A 20,552-nucleotide genomic window follows, 5' to 3' on the forward strand; every position below is an offset into this window, starting at 1 on the left:
CATAAATGACAGGGATGAAGGACGGCCGCGGAGAAGTGTACGGGCGAATAGACGTGCAACTATTGAGCGACTAACCAAGGGATTACGAGTAGTGTCTCCCCAAAGATCACTCAGCAAACATTGCTGTAATTTGGTCTGTGGAGCGGGCACCTGGCTCACGCACCCATACTCACTACTGTTCATCGGCGAAGAAGGTTGGGATTTGTGGGCGTCTACAGCAACTGGACGTCCATTGTGTGGCGACAGGTGGCCTTCTCAAACTTTTCAGATAAATACGTTTTATGCCCCATCGAACACATAGCCGTCGGCGCGTAAGGCGTAACACGTCTCAAAGCGAAGGGTCGAGGCTTCAGTTGGGAGTGTTATGGTGTGGGGAATGTTTTCATGTCATTCCCTGTGTCATGTCATTACTCTGGAAGGCACGATGGATGAACACAAGTATTTATCTGACCTTGGGGACCGTGTCCACACTTACATACAGTTAGTTTTTCCTCGGCACAACGGCGTATACCAGCAGGACAATGCTACGTGTCCCACAACTTGCTGAGTACGTGCGCGGTTCGAAGACCAACCGTATAAGAATACCATACTCCCCTGGCCCGTGCTCTCCAGTCGAGAATCTATGAGGCAGTCTCGATCGCACTGTATATTCTCAACTGAGAAGCACATTTCAGCTGACCACGGCAGTCGATTGGCTCCACATCTCTGTCGGAGACTTCCAGAACCTCATTGACTCTATTCCTGCAGGTGTGGAAGCTGTCCGCGCCGCAAATGATGGTTATTCAGGCTTTTGACAGATAGTCACATTAATGTGACAGCGCAGTTTACTAATACCAAGTACGGAATGGGAGATCACGTGAAATTAACATTAGGGAGGGAAATTGAAAACAAGACGCCAGTGCGATGAATCCTAGGGCACTGCTTCCGTGTTTGATGTCCTTCCCAAGTGAGTATGATAACAGACATGGAACGATTATAAAGATGAATTGTTAGAATTAGTATAGTCGGTTGGAAAATGTAACAGAAGATCCTCGGGCAGTTTAAAAGGAATACTTGTAAAAATGTCAACTAGTCGTCGCAAAAGCCATGTAGAGAACGTGTATGTAAAGAGAATGGTGGGACCATTTTGCTGCCACCAACGTGTATGTCGCATTTGAACCATGAGGAAAAGAGAATAAATGTGGCCGCGTACGAAGGTATACTCTAGTCTAGTGACCGAATGAAATACGAACGAATATCAGTAAGGATTTGAACTCGTGGTGTCTGTTCTTTCGGACATGTCCGAATTCATATAACTGATTCGTCTAGATGAGCAATAAACCGATAACATTAAGTGCGGATGCATTTTTACGTTTTTATTCCAACGGGAATAAAAAATTAGCAAGCGCGTGGGACTTGAGAGGACACTGCTCTTGGATAGCGCTGGACGGGAATGTGTCGGCCGGGGAGCGTGCTGGGATAGTACACTCATTTCCGATAAACAGTGTCCTGCCTAGTAAGCAGTTCTAGTCCCGGTGCAGTTCATATTTCCACTCGTTGTTGCTGATTCCACACAAAGCCCCGTCGCAGCTGATATCATTAGTTCCTCCCCTTTCCTTTCCTTTCTCTCCCCTCCACCTTACATTTACATAAAAATCAGTAATACTGGTAAGGTTTACCATACACCATGCAGTGTGTAGTCGCTTGAGGATTACTTACGCGTATGTAGATGTCAGTTTATTTATGTGGAATGTCGGCTGCTGATTTCTGCATCAGATGCTCTGCATTTTGTAAAACCTTCCTAACGATTATCTCTCTGTAACGAATTACGTAGCCTTTGAACACTCTGAGACCTGCAGACGTCATCTGCCAAGTTAATAACACACGATATGCAACCAAACTTTGCCATCTGGAGGAACTATGTTCGATTTCCTTGTGACAGCAAGCCTATCGCTTCGTGTTCCACAAAATTTCACAGGATGTGTTCCATTCAACATTGTCAAAATGTTTTCTCTAGACCTGCAAATGCTATAATCGTGAATCCATCTTTCTCCAGCATGTCTTATAAAAGTCGTAGCATCAGTATCATCTCCCGTGTCATTACATTTCCTCGGAACCTAACCATTATTTTATTTGTTTCAGGTATGTTCGTGATACATCCAAACGGTTCCTCCAAGAGTGGAGACGATCCAGACGATGGTAAATAAACAGGTAACTAGTTCGTCTCTATTATTATATTCACTTTGAAACTCGTTTTATGAAATGCCACCGAGTTTAGTGAATTTTTCAGCTCGTGTGTGTGTGTGTGTGTGTGTGTGTGTGTGTGTGTGTGTGTGTGTGTGTGTGAGGGAGGGAGGGGTCCGGGAGGGGGGGGGGGGGAGGATTCAAGTAATGCGTTTTGAGAGCCAAGCTCCTATCTGACTGTCTGCGTTAACCTTACATAAACTTGTACTTAAAAAGCACACGAAGTCAAAAAACAAAAACGAATGAAGCAGTTGTGACATGAAGTCCTAATCTTACTTTAACAACAGCAATGCAGGTATTTTCCTGAGGATTATGGTCTTGAAATCAATGATTGTATTCTAAAGTCATTGCAGTATAAAGATTATCTTCACAACAGCTATCTCCGGTTCTTGAGATGAACGATATTACAGCTTTTCCGTTTGCTTCTGTAAATCACGCAAATCAAATGTCGAGACTTCACCCTTCGCCATTAAGATGTAATGTTCCCCCCCCCCCCCCCCGATGTTAAAACTTATATTTTCTCTTTCGTTTTCCCAGCTCACGCAGTATGGCATTCAGTACTGGGTTTGGTACAGATTTTGATTGTCTTAAGGCAGAATATTATCTTTGAGTAGGCGGCAAAACCCTTGTCTTGTACGAAGGAAACTAGGTAACATCCTGGCTATAGGTTGACATGTATGACGGTATTAAGCTGGGCGTTGAGGCCTTTTATGGCACTATATTCGGCCTGAAAAGCTACATATGAAGGAATAACGTCTAACGCTATGATTTAGCAGTACTACTGCGTTCGGAATTCGGTCACTTCGGAATCCAGCACACCGACATTTGCCTTACAACGCTCTAGCACCACTGCAAACTGTCATCTCAGTGCCCTGTCGCACATTAAACACACCCGATGTTCTGCATACAGTAGGTGCAGCACATCAGCAGGGACTGCTAAAATACTAAGCTCGCACCCGGATCACTATCCGGAAATCAGGACTGAAAGTCGCGTTAACTACATTTTTATTGCTATAAACATATCCCATTAGATAACCACACCTAAAAATCCTAACCCTTCACGATGCATACGTCAACCGCTATGTTAGTCACTTAATGCAACTACACCATTGATTTAGATCGCAACAATAAGTGTCTTCTCGAACCTTCGTCTCCAACGTGTCACCCGACCAGTAGCTGCATTAGAAAATTGGGAGCCAGCAATTCCCCCCACCTTGTTGTACTAAAGAAAAAATCTCCCCAGATGACATGCTGGAACATATCTTTTTTGCCTGTTTGTAACAAAATGAACAGTCCCTTTTATAGTAGAGAGAAATTCACAATTCATGTGCCGGGTTGTGATTTGTCCATTTATATTCCGGCTGGCAATACCTATTTTTTGGCGGCAAGGAAGGACACGTCTTAGACAGCTGTGATACCCGTCTCCACGGGATTTCGGCGCCATTTAGCCGGAGACTTTTTGATACCATTGTATCCTTCGAGGGGATCTTTCACCTGGCTGAACAAGGGAGGAGGCCAGGTCTACTCCCACGACATTAACGGGACGTTTCTCACCACTAAAGGGATTTTTATATCGCAAATTGTCCCATAATACAGGCAATTGCAGGTACTGCGCCTAGCTAGGCGAAAATAGCCATTGTTGTTTAACTACACTCCTGGAAATGGAAAAAAGAACACATTGACACCGGTGTGTCAGACCCACCATACTTGCTCCGGACACTGCGAGAGGGCTGTACAAGCAATGATCACACGCACGGCACAGCGGACACACCAGGAACCGCGGTGTTGGCCGTCGAATGGCGCTAGCTGCGCAGCATTTGTGCACCGCCGCCGTCAGTGTCAGCCAGTTTGCCGTGGCATACGGAGCTCCATCGCAGTCTTTAACACTGATAGCATGCCGCGACAGCGTGGACGTGAACCGTATGTGCAGTTGACGGACTTTGAGCGAGGGCGTATAGTGGGCATGCGGGAGGCCGGGTGGACGTACCGCCGAATTGCTCAACACGTGGGGCGTGAGGTCTCCACAGTACATCGATGTTGTCGCCAAGGGTCGGCGGAAGGTGCACGTGCCCGTCGACCTGGGACCGGACCGCAGCGACGCACGGATGCACGCCAAGACCGTAGGATCCTACGCAGTGCCGTAGGGGACCGCACCGCCACTTCCCAGCAAATTAGGGACACTGTTGCTCCTGGGGTATCGGCGAGGACCATTCGCAACCGTCTCCATGAAGCTGGGCTACGGTCCCGCACACCGTTAGGCCGTCATCCGCTCACGCCCCAAAATCGTGCAGCCCGCCTCCAGTGGTGTCGCGACAGGCGTGAATGGAGGGACGAATGGAGACATGTCGTCTTCAGCGATGAGAGTCGCTTCTGCCTTGGTGCCAATGATGGTCGTATGCGTGTTTGGCGCCGTGCAGGTGAGCGCCACAATCAGGACTGCATACGACCGAGGCACACAGGGCCAACACCCGGCATCATGATGTGGGGAGCGATCTCCTACACTGGCCGTACACCACTGGTGATCGTCGAGGGGACACTGAATAGTGCACGGTACATCCAAACCGTCATCGAACCCATCGTTCTACCATTCCTAGACCGGCAAGGGAACTTGCTGTTCCAGCAGGACAATGCACGTCCGCATGTATCCCGTGCCACCCAACGTGCTCTAGAAGGTGTAAGTCAACTACCCTGGCCAGCAAGATCTCCGGATCTGTCCCCCATTGAGCATGTTTGGGACTGGATGAAGCGTCGTCTCACGCGGTCTGCACGTCCAGCACGAACGCTGGTCCAACTGAGGCGCCAGGTGGAAATGGCATGGCAAGCCGTTCCACAGGACTGTATCCAGCATCTCTACGATCGTCTCCATGGGAGAATAGCAGCCTGCATTGCTGCGAAAGGTGGATATACACTGTACTAGTGCCGACATTGTGCATGCTCTGTTGCCTGTGTCTATGTGCCTGTGGTTCTGTCAGTGTGATCATGTGATGTATCTGACCCCAGGAATGTGTCAATAAAGTTTCCCCTTCCTGGGACAATGAATCCACGGTGTTCTTATTTCAATTTCCAGGAGTGTGCATGACTGATGGTACAACGCTGAAATATCTACAAACAGGCATCCGGATGATTTCAAAGTGGAGTGACTTTATAGAGCGTGATTCAGCTGCTCCTACCTACCTACCTACCTACCTACAACGCCTTAAAAACCATGCACGAGATTTTCATATTCTCTCACTCGCTACATGCAAACAAATAATCCTACAGAAAAATGAACAAGACCTTGTTGTAGGAAATTTTATGTAGTTAATCTTGTATTGAAATACAGTTCCACAGGACGTCACGGTTTCCGAATTAGTCAAGAGACAAGTGATCAGATGTAACTCCATCACGACGCTCATCCCTGAACAGTCAGGATTTCTGATACGTTGTTTGTAGCCCTCTGTCGTACTAAAATATCCAACTGGACAAACTATTCCAATATCTGACCTTTTTTGGTCTGTATTGGTTACAACATTATGTCACCAGTATAGTTTTCAACAAAAAGAATTTTTTTTCTTGTGATTTTGGAAGATTACATTTGCCGGTCAATACTCTCCAATACTTCTGCTTTCCTATCTCCCCTTTGCTGCAACCAGCAATGTGGCGAAGTGGACTTGCGTGGATGATGACTTCCGTTTATTCGTTCAAATCCCTCTCCAACAAATCGTATTTGAGTTTCAAATATTTCCACCTAAGTCTCTTAAGACAAATACCGGGTTGGTTCCTTCGAATACAGTCGATTTCTTGAGCAGTACGCTGCCGAAACATATGGGCGAAGAGACTAGAGCGTCTTCAATTACCGTGTCAGCTGCGAGTAGGTTAAGTAAATGGAGACGTTTTCTTCACAAACTTGGCACCCATTTCCTACAACATGCACATATTCTTAGCGCAACATAATCACAAAGGTGTCAGCCGTATCGTACTGGTAATCAGCCACGTGACACTAAATGTTGATGATGCGACAGTATTAAAAGGTGGATGATATGTAAATTGAAGGGGATCACTGTTGTCAGCGGCAGTGAGACGGTAAGCAGATTCATCAGCGACGAGTGGAAAACGTCTACCGGACAGAGATTCGAACCCGGAATCACCTGCTTACCAGGCAGGTGCGTTAAACACTGCGCAATCCGGGGCAAAGCGTTATTGCAACTGTGTGAGGTATCTCCGCACGGCCGATTAACATTCGCTCCGAGCGCCACCTATCTGGAGTGATATTTTGGTTGCTTATTAGTATAGAGTTTTGCTTCAATCTTGATCGTGCTATGTACGTCTTTTTACAGAACGTCTTCTCCCGCTTTTAGTGCAGTGTGTACTTTGTGACCGTGGCTTTCGCCATATTTTAGAAAAACGTGTATGCATGTGCATATGCTTCTTTCCTTGCTTGCGTATGTGAGTGTGTGAGTGTGAGTGTGTGTGTGTGTGTGTGTGTGTGAGAGAGAGAGAGAGAGAGAGAGAGAGAGAGAGAGAGAGAGAGGTAGGAGATAACAGTAGATACAAGTTGAGCTCTTTTTTGAGCGGTAATTTGTGACGGTTGGCTCATCGATTTTACGCGACCTTCAATGCGGGGCCGTCACTTGAAGCTGCGGCCGCTATCTGCGACTTTATGACTCCTGGGTGGGCGCCGGGAATTGTGCGGGAGACACTTTTCTCGTGGACCAGACGACGCAATAAAAGAGTGAGGGCGCCGTAAAGAGTCGCCAGTGACGAGCCATAAAGTGTCGCGAGCCTTTGCCGGCGCAGCTGAGCGGCAGCAGTTCGGTACCGCCGCCGTGGCCGCGGCGCTGGCGTCGCGCAGTGGGTGGGGGCGACGTCTGAATAATTCAGGGCCACGAGCTGAGCCGTGCGGGGCGCGCTGCCGACATGGGAGCGGGCCAGCTGCCGGCTACAGGCTGATCCTGATAACGAGCGGCACGCTGGCGGGTCCGCCACGAGGCCAATCTCTTCTCAAATCACAGTGAACTGTAAAGCTAGAAGAGTGATGTTTCCAGAGATGTTACTACTTTACGGTTTTGTAATTGTCAACATCGGGCTACTGACAAGTGCTAGGAAAAATGTACTTTCAGGAGAAAAGAAATGTATGGGACCTACGTTACTTGAGCGATAACACTTTGTGAGAGCGTCTGATTAACATCCTCATATTGGCAAGTAAAGGGCTGGTGACACGTATTAATCTACACTGCACAACACAAAGTACCAGTACTTCGAAACCTCGTAATTATTTCGAGTAGCGTCGCATAAGTTTGAAATTTGGCTCAAAGGTGAATATAGCTTCCCACTGAAGTCGAGCAGAGACGCGCCGCCCTGCGACGTCACCGACGGGCTTGGAGAAGCTTCAAACAGCAAGCTGTCGATACGTGCGAAAAAAGGCCTAGAGATCAGAAGTTCATATGAGGTGTGAACTGGGTTAATTATTTCATATTGGCACCAATATTCACTGTGATACCGCCGAACGTCACCGTGGTCGTTTCGCACGATGGGAAGGTTGTCGCACCCCGTCTTACCCTCAGCTTAGAACTTCTTTTGACGTCTCCGAGATGGAAGTTGGAACCGTGACGCCTAGCCTTAAAATAACGCGGTTTTCCCGTGTGTGGCCAAGGAAACCCATTCAGACAAATCGCCGCTAACAATCCACGAGAAAGGGCCTCAGGAGATAGCATTAACGCCATTAGTGAACCATATCTCCTCTTGAGGCGTTAATCCCACACATTCTGCGGTCGAAGGAGATCGCAGCGGAGCGATATGAAATGGTTGAACTACCTGTAGGCGCCTAGGTATCTTATCACGGAGTCCCCCTCCTCAGGATGTTTCCGTAAGAGCATGAAATAATGTAACAGGACATAGAGAATACTCCAGTGAACAGTTAGAGGTAGGGAAACGAGGATCGGAGAAGACAGCTAGAGATACGGAAATAAACTTGTCCACTGTGTAGAACTGATGTCTTCCAGCTTATTTAACAACTAACTTGCCTACAAGTCCACCCGTACTGTGCTGTTTATTTACATACATCAAAAAAAGTTTTGGAATACCTCGGTTCCGAGAGTTACCGAACCTGTACAGAAAATTGGAATATAGATCAACATAAACATCATTGCCGCCCTTTTTATTGCTCATGAAAACCACACATTGCACGTTGTACCACCATACAGCGAGACCTTCAGAGGTAGTGGTCCAGATTGCTGTACACACTGGTACCTCTGATACCCAGAAGCACGTCCTCTTGCACTGATGCATGCCTGTATTCGTCGTGACATACATCAAGGCACTGTTGCTCCAGATTGTTCCACTCGTCAACGGCGATTGGGTGTAGATCCCTCAGAGTGTTTGGTGGGTCTCGTCGTCCATAAACAACCCTTTTCTATCTATCCCAGGTATGTTCGATAGGGTTCATATTTGGAGAACATGCTGGCCACTATAGTCTAGCAATGATGTTATCCTGAAGGAAGTCGGTCACAAGATGTGCACGACGGGCGCGCGAATTGTCGTCCATGAGGACGAATGCCTCGCCAGTATGCTGCCGATATGGTTGCACTATCGGTCGGAGGATGGCATTCACGTATCGTACAGCCGTTACGGCGCCTTCCATGATCACCAGCGGCGTACGTCGGCCTCACATACTGCCACCCCAAAACAGCAGGGAACCTCCATCTTGCTGCACTCGCTGGGCAGTATGTGTAAGGCGTTCAGCCTGACCGCGATGCCTCCAAACACGTCTCCGACGATTGTCTGGTTGAAGGCATATGCGACACTCATCGGACAAGAAAACGTGTTGCCAATCCTGAGCGCTCCATTCAACATGTTGTTTGGACCATCTGTACCGCTGGACGTCGGAAGTGAAGTTGCGCACAGCTTGAGTCGTAACACGACGTCCTGAGGCTGCATGAAAAGCATAACTCAAAGCATTATTCAACGTGGTGGCATTGCTGTCAGGGTTTCCCCGAGCCACAATCCGTAGGTAACGGTCATCCTCTGTAGTAGGAGCCATTGATCGGCATGAGCGAGGCTTGTCAGCGACAGTTCCTGTCTCTCTGTATCTCCTCAATGTCCGAGCAATATCGCTGTGGTTCAGTTCAAGACGCCTGGACACTTCCCTTGTTGAGAGCGCGTCCTGGTGCAAAGTAACAATGTGGACGCGATCGAACCGCGGTATTAGCAGAAGTAGCTGTGAACTCAACTTCAGCGTAATGTGGTATAATTTTCGGTATTGACCGTCTAGGCAAGGTTGAACTACAGAAAACTCGAGCCGTGTACCTCCTTCCTGGTGGAATGACTGGAACTGATCGGCCGTCGGACCCCCTCCGTCTGATAGGCGCTGCTCGTGCATGGTTGTTTACATCTGTGGGCGGGTTTAGTGACATCTCTGTGTCTGTGATACAATATCCACAATCAACGTCTATCTTCAGGAGTTCTGGGAACCGGGGAGATGCAAAAAAAATTTTTTATGTGTGTTCATTCTTTATATCCTGCAAAGAAACAAGAAGGACGAGCCTGGTTACTAGGAATTCATGATGCAGGTTTTGTTTACATTACTTGTCCGTTAGGGGACACAGTTGTATCATATTTACATTGTAGAGCGTGCTTATGAATCAATGTGAGACCCATTGATTACTCAGTGCTATTCAGACATGTACAGTACAATCAATGGGCAGTACCGATACAGATTCACAGAACTCACTGAAATGCACCTAGTGTATGGGGAAGTACGTTGTAATGCTCTTGCTGCTGGAAAGCTGCACAGGGAAAGATTTCCTGATTTATTTCTCTCGATCGACGAATGTGCGAGACTGGTTCACTGGAAAGAAGAAACGAGGGACCTGGCTACACAAGGACAAATCGCACACCCGATTTTGAAGTGTAGGCGCTGGAACGTAGCTGCAGCGGACCGCACGACAAGTACCCGTATTGCACCTGAAATGTGCGTTGCACGTACTAGCGTGTGGCGAGTACTCCATGAACAACTATTACACCCCTATCATCCACAATGATGACTTTGCACCAAGGGTCGCATTGTCAGTGGTTCCTCCAGAAATGGATTGATCGACCAGATTTGCTCCAAATCGTGTTACTGACGCGGCCTTATTTGATAGCGATGGTATTTCGAACAGCAGGAATAGCCACATCTGGGACTAGGAAAACCCTCACGCTGAATCAGTACACGCTGTAAATATCTGGGCCGGCATTGCAGGCGACACTCTCATTCGGCTGCATCTTCTATCTGGCCGTCTGAATGGCCACCTGTACTTGAGGTTCGTGCAAAGAGTTCTACCTGAATTGTTGGAGAACGTACCCTTGGCTGTTCGTGAGGGGGTGTGCATACAGCATGATCGTGCACCGCCTCACTTCAGTGTGGATGTCCGCAACCATCTCAGTGCTGCATTTCCTGGTCGCTGGATTGGAAGGGGCCTGCGATGTCACCTGACACGAATCCAGTAGATTCTTTCCTATGGGCTTATCTAAAGTCACTTCTACGAGAGCCCAGTGGATACAGTTATGGAATTAGTTGCCAGAATTGTAGCAGCCTGCGATGTGAGTCGAAACACACCAGGAATATTTGTCAGGGTTCAGCAGAATCTTATTTTCCGATATCACGCTTGCACTGTTGTTGATGGCCATCAGTTTCAACACATTTTGTAAAATACATTTTGTAAGATGAAATTAACTGTAACTGTTGTTGTTGTTGTGGTGGTCTTCAGTCCTGAGCCTGTTTTGATGCAGTTCTCCATGCTACTCTATCCTGTGCAAGCTTCTTCATCTCCCAGTACTTACTGCAATCTACATCCTTCTGAATCTGCTTAATGTATGCATCTCTTAGTCTCCCTCTACGATTTTTACCCTCCACGCTGCCCTCCAATGCTAAATTTGTGATCCCCTGATGCCTCAGAACATGTCCTACCAAACGGTCCCTTCTACTTGTCAAGTTGTGCCACAAACTCCTCTTTTCCCCAATTCTATTCAGTACCTCCTCACTAATTATGTGATCTACCCATCTAATCTTCAGCATTCTTCTGTAGCACAACATTTCGAAAGCTTCTATTCTCTTCTTGTCTAAACTATTTATCGTCCATGTGGCTACACTCCAGACAAATACTTTCAGAAACGACTTCCTGACAAATCTATACTCGATGTTAACAAATTACTCTTCTTCAGAAACGCTTTCCTTGCCATTGCCAGTTAACATTTTATATCCTCTCTACTTCGACCATCATCAGTTGTTTTGCTCCTCAAATAGCAAAACTCCTTTACTACTTCAAGTGTCTCATTTCCTAACCTAATTCCCTCAGCATCACCCGACTTAATTCGACTACATTCCATTATCCTCGTTTTGTTTTTGTTTATGTTCATCTTATATCCGCTTTTCAAGACACTGTCCATTCCGTTCAACTGCTCTTCCAAGTCCTTTGCTGTCTCTGACAGAATTACAATGTCATCGGCGAACCTCAAAGTTTTTATTTATTCTCCATGGATTTTAATACCTACTCTGAATTTCTCTTTTGTTTCCTTTACTGCTTGCTCAATATACAGATTAAATAACATCGGGGAGAGGCTACAACCCTGTCTCACTCCCTTCCCAACCACTGCTTCTCCATTTCATGCCCCTCGACTCTTACAACTGCCACCTGGCATCTGTACAAATTGTAAATAGCCTTTCGCTCCCTGTATTTTACCCCTGCCACCTTTAGAATTTGAAAGAGAGTATTCCAGTCAAACTGTAACTGTAACTAACGTAAATAAAAAAGTACACAGTAGTGTGATTTTATTCCTATTGTCATCTTAAGCTGATTTCTCCGAACTCAGTTTCCCTACCTCAAATTGTTTAGTGGAGTATCCTCTATGTCCTTTGGAATATTTTTACGCAAACACCTTGTAAAGGCACATTTTTTAAGGAACCATGTACATTTTTCCGTACATTTGGAAATAGCCTTGAAGAGAACGTCAGCGAAATTATGTGAGTGCAAGGCCTGTAATAAGTAACACAGCTAAAAGCCTGCTTGAACGCCGCCCACAGAGAGCATATTGTTTCCCCTCTCCCACCTGCGCCGAGTGGGTCATTCCAGAGATGCCTGCTGCTCTGGCGCCGCTGGCAGTCGATTACAGAGGGCGTGTCCAGCGATGGGAGCCCTCCGGCCAAGAAGCAGTGCGCTGCTCCACCACACCACAGAATTACAGAAAGCAAAGCAGAGAGCGGCTCCTTTGATCTACATCAAGACAAGCGTTGGCTCGACGCCGCATTGAAACCGAGAAAAAGTGAAACAATAGCTGCTTACTGCTACTGCTCGAATTGGACATTCTTAGAACCAGAAGTAATGTAACTGACTAAATGGAAAATTCTACGAGAGGAAACGCTAATGAAACTAGTTATGATGAATCTGTAGTTAAAACTTATCACATAAGCTTAAATTCATTTCTGTTCACATGTGCAAGCTGTAACTCGTCACCGTTTCACTTTTCAGACGAGAATGAAGATCCGTTTGTTTTCCAAATATCGGGTTTTCCCTTTCAGACATTTTATTTTCATTTTATTCCATTTATTTTCTTTTCTGGGATTTTAAGCCGCTAAATCAACTTCACTTCCAACAGAGACAGCGTTGTGGGACACTCTACAGGAATTTTGGGGTTCGTATCAGTACTGGAACTTTTACTCGTATTTTCAATCTGAGCCGGCCGGAGTGGCCGCGCGGTTCTAGGCGCTACAGTCAGGAACCGCGAGACCACTGCGGTCGCAGGTTCGAATCCTGCCTCGGGCGTGGATGTTTGTGATGTGCTTAGGTTTAAGTAATTCTAAGTCTAGGGGACTAATGACCTCAGAAGTTGAGTCCCATAGTGCTCAGAGCCATTTGAACCATTTTCAATCTGAGAGTAACACGTAGGTTTGCCCGCCCAATTAGCCGTGCGGTCTAACGCACGGCTTTCCGGACTGGAAAGGAGCGCCTGGTCCCCGGCACGAATCCGCCCGGCGGACTTGTGTCGAAGTCCGGCGAGCTGGCCAGTCTATGGATGGTTTTTAGGCGGTTTTCCATCTGCCTCGGCGAATGCAGGCTGGTTCCCCTTATTCCGCCTCAGCTACACTATGTCGGCGATTGCTGCGCAAACAAGTTCTTCACGTACGCGTACATCACCATTACTCTACCACGCAAACATAGGGGTTACACTCGTCTGGTGTGAGACGTTCCCTGGAGGGGAATAACCTTGAAAGAGTGGTTCTGTGTGTGGCGGCGGAGGGGTGAAGTGGACTGCGGTAGTCGTCGTGGGGTTGTGGACCACTGCGGCTGCGGCGGGGACGGAGCTTCTCCGTCGTTTCTAGGCCCCCGGTTAACATAAAATACAATACAACACATGAATTTTATATACTTGAATTTCTGGACAAAGAGTTGTTAATGACTATTGGCAGCCATCCTAAATTAATTCGAAACAAGTTAGCTTGCACGGAAAGCCGAATTCATTAAGGTGACCGATGGCGATAAGTCAGAAGTCCGTGTTCCAGTCTTAGTCCGGCATTAATTTTCATATGTGACTAATACGTAGTATATCTGTACCTAACACAGCTGATGCCAAGATATTTGCAGTAGGCTAATTTATTTCAAATTAACGTACGTATTACTCCAAATACAGGTAGTAAGCGACACAAAAATTTAATTTATATAAATGTTCCGAATTAGGCCCAAACACTTACACACATGTAATATAAATCGCATTCGTTCAATAAATGACGAATGACATGCGCCACAAAGAAAATTTTGGCAAGCTTTGTCCTAAGTACAAGGTTTGTTTTAGCTTTTCCATTATGTAAGTGCTAGTGCGGAACGTATTCCTGTTCTTCATCATCATTTTCTTCCGGTAGAAATACAAAGAAAAAGCGGGATCACTACTTTGAGAAAAGTGCGTGTACTTGCACGAACTGTTGACGACTGAGTTTCAGGCTACTTGCACGTGGAGCAGTCAGGGAGCATACTGAGATACACGTACAATACTTCTTTCTCCACACTATAGTGAAATGTGGTTTTCTTTCCAACTTTAAAAGTAATTTCGATATGTTAGCTACATTTAGTATACAGCAGCGTACCATCACGAATGAACTAAACGTAAAGTAGACAGCGACCAAATTTTTCATCGCAAACTCTTTTTGTGCTACGCAGTAGGGACGACTATGAAATAAAATATCACAATAATTGTAACAAATATCTGAAAATAGCACTTCATCATCGAGCTGTGATATGAAACTATAAGACAGGAAAGAAATCAATTTTGTGCGCCAGTAAGTTTCCTCAGAATCAAGTGAGAGATATTATACACAGTAGTGAAAAGAACGCGAAAATGCGAAACGAATCGTTTTTAATTTTTTAAAGGGAAATGAGAACCTCTACCGAAAAGCTGATTCCAGGAATTGACGTAGCTTTGCTTCATTTACACACAGTATTTTTTTACAGTTTAACGAGCTTTAATTGTTTAAAGCTATAAAAGTGGTGTCACCGCCAGACACCACACTTGCTAGGTGGTAGCCTTTAAATCGGCCGCGGTCCGTTAGTATACGTCGGACCCGCGTTTCGCCACTATCAGTGATTGCAGACCGAGAGCCGCCACACGGCAGGTCTAGAGAGACTTCCTAGCACTCGCCCCAGTTGTACAACCGACTTTGCTAGCGATGGTTCACTGACAAAATACGTTCTCATTTGCCGAGACGATAGTTGGCATAGCCTTCAGCTACGTCATTTGCTACGACCTAGCAAGGCGCCATTATCAGTTGCTATTGATATTGTAAATAATGTACAGACAAGAGCTACGTTCAACATTAATGGATTAAAGTTAAGTATTCCACCATCTGCGTCCGTTTTTCTAAGTTCTAATTTCCTTGTCCTGTTCCAGACCTCGCGCCAGCCTGCGTGAGCTTAAACGCGCGCCTTTCGGCTTCCTCTATTCATACGGGTTGGCTCTCCTGCGAGCCCACAACAATAAAATCAGAAAACTCATTTTATTTACGTACTGCTGTCAGCCGCTTTGTTGGAAGTCCTCGTTATTTTGCTGTGTGGTCTCTCATCTTCCTACTACTCGTAATATATTTCTGACTTTAACAGTACATCAAACAACCCTTGGCTCGTAGGAAAACCCTGCAGCTAAACTGCACATTTCTTAAAGTAAGCAAAGGATGAAGGAAGCCTGGGAGCAACGAAAATTAAATGCAAAGAAGCAAAACCAAAGTTGATTTGTCGTACCTTCCAAAAGGATTATTCGCATAAATAAATAAATAGATACATAAATAAATAAATAACACACAAACAAAAGATATCTTTTCGCCTTTGGCTTTAAACAAAGCTGTTTATTCCGATTCAAAAATAGCTCTGAGCACTATGGGACTTAACGTCTGTGGTCATCAGTCCCCTAGAACATAGAACTACTTAAACCTAACTAACCAAAGGACAGCACACTCATCCATGCCCAAGGCAGGATTCGAACCTGCGACCGTAGCAGTCGCGCGGTTCCGGACAGAGCGCCTAGAACCGCTAGCCCACCGCGGCCGGCTATTCCGCTTCAATACGGCAGACTTCAGGCATATGCACTCAGTTTTGGCGCATGGATTGAAGTCGATTTTTTATTCTGTATACTCTCTATTCCGTGACACCACACCACACCACACACCAGTGGTGTCATCGGTATCAAGCTGCTGGTAATTACTGCAACCCCGTGTACCGTAGTGTGAAGAATTGAAGAAGATTAATTCTGCTAGCAGTATTACTGATTCCAGTCACCTGTTAATCTCTCTACTATCCCACAATCCATAAGCCTTTCGTCATGATCGAATTTCAAAAAACATGACCTCTTTTTTTTTAAAAAATGGCCTCTTTTTCTTAAAAAAAAAGTTTTTTTTGGCCGTTTAACTGTAACAATCTACAGAGTGTTTCAGAAAGGTTAATCCGATTTCAGAAAACTGTGTCTTCTGCAAACAAGAAGATAGAAACTTGAGATAAAATTTTATCTATGTATCTGAACTAAAAGTTTATGTTGGCGCTAGTTTTATATTCCGCCAACGGCCTTCCCGCAGTGGTAACACCGGTTCCCGCGCGAACACCGAAGTTAAGCGACGTTATGCTTGGCTTACACTAGGATGGGGATGTCGAGCGCTGTTGCAATTGGAGTGCACTCAGCCCATGTGAGACAAATTGAGGAGCTACTTGATTGCGAAGTGGTTACTCCAGTCACGAAAATTGACAAAAGCCGGGAGAGAGGTGTGCTGACCACACGCCCCTCCACATCCGCATCCAGTGACGCCCATAGGCTAAAGACGACACGCCAGTCGGTCAGTACCGTTAGGCCTTTGGAGGCTTGTTCAGACTTAGCTGTGTTATTGCTCAAGTTGCGTGCTAGAGAAACCAGAATTGCAGTTCATCCACAGTTACTCAAAGGAGATAGGAAGTTAGGAATCTTTGCTGATGGACGAACTTGTGGTTGGTACATAATTTTAATTTCAACTAAAGAACAAATTTCATTATTACAGATTTACAGAATAGGAATAAAAATATAATAATTTAATTCGGACCTTTGTCCTCTTAAGGAAATACACAACTCACTTTAACGGTCTGTCTCTTTTTTATTTATTTATTTATTTTTTAAATGGTTCACATGGCTCTGAGCACTATGTGACTTAACTTCTGAGGTCATCAGTCCTCTAGAACATAGAACTAATTAAACCTAACTAACCTAAGGACATCACACACAGCCATGCCCGAGGCAGGATTCGAACTTGCGACCGTAGCGGTCGCTCGGTTCCAGATTGTAGCGCCTAGAACCGCACTGCCACTACGGCCGGCTTTTTTAAAGGAAAGATACAAATGGAATTACCAAAGATCAAGTTTTTAGATTTTTACGCTTGCCCTTCACCACACTAAGAAAAATATGTGATTAGATCATGAATTAATATAACAAACAGTATTTTAAAGATAATAATTAGATCTGATTGCAAAAGGATCACAGTCAGTCACCACTATAAGCACACTCTCAAGTTCATTGCTTACGTAACCAAAATTTACACAACACTAATGATTCACCTTGAGTTACTTAGGGAAAGATCTCGTCCGTCCCGGCTGACAGGCAGGATATTTAATTAAAGGATGGAAGCGCGGCTTATAGACGATGGTACTCGGGACAAACGAGTAGAAATCAACCGCCAAGGAATTTAGAACATGATCAGGATGCAAGCCAGGGTAGAAAACAATCCGAACACACACACGATCTCAGCCTGCCCGCCAAGGCGACAAACCTCGTGTGCCCCACACACCTGACCATTTCTGCAATAGCAAATAACTCACGCGGCAGACAAATTCAACTGGTGACTCACCTCTTTCAATACCATGGAAGGCTTACTAACTACGTGACTATTTGTAACATAAGTGAAAACCAAACTGAGACATTTATCGAATAAAAGAACAATTAAAATTACACTGACCTAACAAAAGCTCTGCCCTTCATATTAAAAGAAATTATAAAACCAAAACTGGTCGAAGAGCACACTAATTAACATCCTACATCAAATTAACACTGCAAGGAACCTTTAAAACAAGCAGTAAAACTCTATTGCCTTTTGCATTTGCCGAAATAATTAGACTCCGCTTGGCGGAAGCAACCATTTCGAAGCCTTAGAATCCCTAAGTTCCGTATAACACTCTCTTATTCAAAACCATCCTTAACTGATCTCCGGTAGATACAACATACCACCATAAGTTTCACAAATCTTCACAGGTTAACAGCAGAATATGATTCATACGTAACTTCATGCTTCCAGTTACGCAATGAGATGATGTCCAGCATGAGAGGACGGACCCGCCACCGTTTCGCACGCAAACGCGCCGACTAGTCAGCACCGTACAGCCGGTGCGCGGCAAAACGGAGAGGACGGCGAGGCCCAGGCACAGCGGATCGAGACGATGGCCTGACTTCAAAAACATGTTGCCTCGTTGAACTCCCGGCCACACGCCAAGCCGGAAAACCAAGGGGGAACGGTCAGAGATGCAAGACCAGACGAGTGTCGATATCGACGACGTAAGTGGAGCATATCTAGCGCCAGTCGCCACGGCTCCCGGACGGAATTTAGTTTCTGTAGATTACAAGTTGGAGTGGTTGCATGCCACTGCCACTTCTTTCGAAACCGTACGCGAATGTTCTTCCAAGTCGTGAACACGTTTTGTGCTCTGAAATATATCCCCTAGACAAATAATATTACCCATTGATAAAGCGAAAAGACATTTAAACAGCAGTTGGAGACGGCAATCTATACAAAACGCAACAAAAGAGGGATAAGTCGCAAGTAACACAACTGAATGCTGATCACCTAGACTGTGGAGTTTATGTGCCACTCCAGCCAACTCCCTACCGTCTGCACGTTAGCTAGCAGGAAAAATCACCTCACAAACGACAGATGGCCAGAGAGCGTGAGAATGAATCCGAGTTGTGCTGGAGGGTGCATAGGAAAGACCGTGATTTACCTCTTAGCATTGGCACCAATGTCATAAGTCATTATTATTCATATTTACTTTTTAAATGGTAGTGCACAGCTCTTACTACGCTGATGGCACTATCGGTATTGATATCTTTCTAATATGATTTCAGTAACTCTAATTTCATACTCAAGGCTTGGTTAAAGATGTTATTTAATGTTATATATCCTTGGTGGACTGAGCCGATCAGCCATGAGTGCGCCCTGAGCGGCAAGTGCGTAACAGTCAATAACGCTAGAGACCCGACGATGAGTTTTCCAAGATGCAAAACTCATGTGCAGAGAATGTTACGTTACTAAACTTAAAAGTGAAATGTTAATTAAAATTGTCCCGAGAACATTGATGTGTGATTTCTATATATCAACAAACTGATGAGGTGAACGTTGTTACTTAATATTATGGTGCTCGGTAAGTTACGATAGGCTTCGGCTATGTTTGGTGCGACCGTAATACTAGAATAGCTCTTAGATAATGTTCATTATAACATATAGATTCCTGACTTTCAGATTGAAGTAACAAAAGATGGGATTACATATCATTAGTTTGAACTTCGGTTATCGTAGTGTCGAAATATTTCAAAAGTTATTCCAAAGATTCACATGCAACGGAGAGGACATCCAGCGGGGGTGACGTGACAGATATACACTGAAGCGCCAAAGAAACTGGTATACCTGTGTAATATCGTGCAGGGCCCCCGCGAGCACCAGGTGTGCCGCAACACTGCTCGACTAATGTCTGAAATAGTGCTGTAGGGAATTGACACCATGAAATCTTTCGGGCTGTCGACAAATCCGTGAGAGTACGAGAGGTTTCTTCTGAACAGCACGTTGCAATGCATTCCAGATATGCTCAATAATGTTCATGTCTGGGGAGTCTTGTGGCCGGTGGAAGTGTCCAAACTCAGAACATTGTTCCTGGAGCCTCTCGGTAGCAATTCTAGACGTGAAGGGTGTCGCATTATCATGCAAGAATTGCCAAGTCTATCGGAATGTACAATGGACATGGACGCAGGTGATGAGGCAGAGTGCTTACGTGCGTGTCACCTGTCACAGTCGTATCTAGACGTCACACGTCCCACACCACTGCACAGCCTAAACCAGCTTGAATAGTCAGCTGCCGACAAGCAGAATCCATGGATTCGTGAGGTTGTCGCCATACTCGTAGCCGTCTATCCGCTAGATACAATATGAAACGAGACTCGTCCGACCAGGTAACATGTTTCCAGACATCAATGTCGGTGTTGGCGGGCACAGGCGAGGCATAAAGCTTTGTGTCGTGCAGTCATCAAGGGTACACGAGTGGCCCTTCGGCTCCGAAAGTCTATATCGATGTTGTTTCGTTGAATGGTTCGCTTGCTGACACTTGTTGATGGCCCAGCATTTAGATCTGCAGAAATTTGGGGAAGGATTGCACTTCCGTCACGTTGAATGATTCTCTTCAATCGTCGGTGGTCCCGTTCTTGTAGGACTTTTTCCCGGCCGCAGCGATGTCGGAGACTCGATGTTTTGCCGAATTCCTGATATTTACGGTACACTCGAGAAATAGTCGTGTGGGAAAATCCCCGCTTCATCACTACCTCGGAGATGCTCTGTCACATCTCTCGTGTGCCACCTATAACACCACGTTCAGACTCACTTAAATCTTGGTAACCTGCCATTTTAGCAGCAGTAACCGATCTAGCAACTGCACCAGATACTTGTTGTCTTGTAAATGCGTTACCGACCGCAGGGCCGTATTCTGCCTGTTTACGTATCTCTGTATTTGAATACGCATGGCTGTATCAGTTTCTTTGGCGCTTCAGTGTAGAAGACG

The sequence above is a fragment of the Schistocerca americana genome, chromosome 1 (genome assembly GCF_021461395.2).
Source record: "Schistocerca americana isolate TAMUIC-IGC-003095 chromosome 1, iqSchAmer2.1, whole genome shotgun sequence".
Lineage (NCBI taxonomy): Eukaryota > Metazoa > Arthropoda > Insecta > Orthoptera > Acrididae > Schistocerca > Schistocerca americana.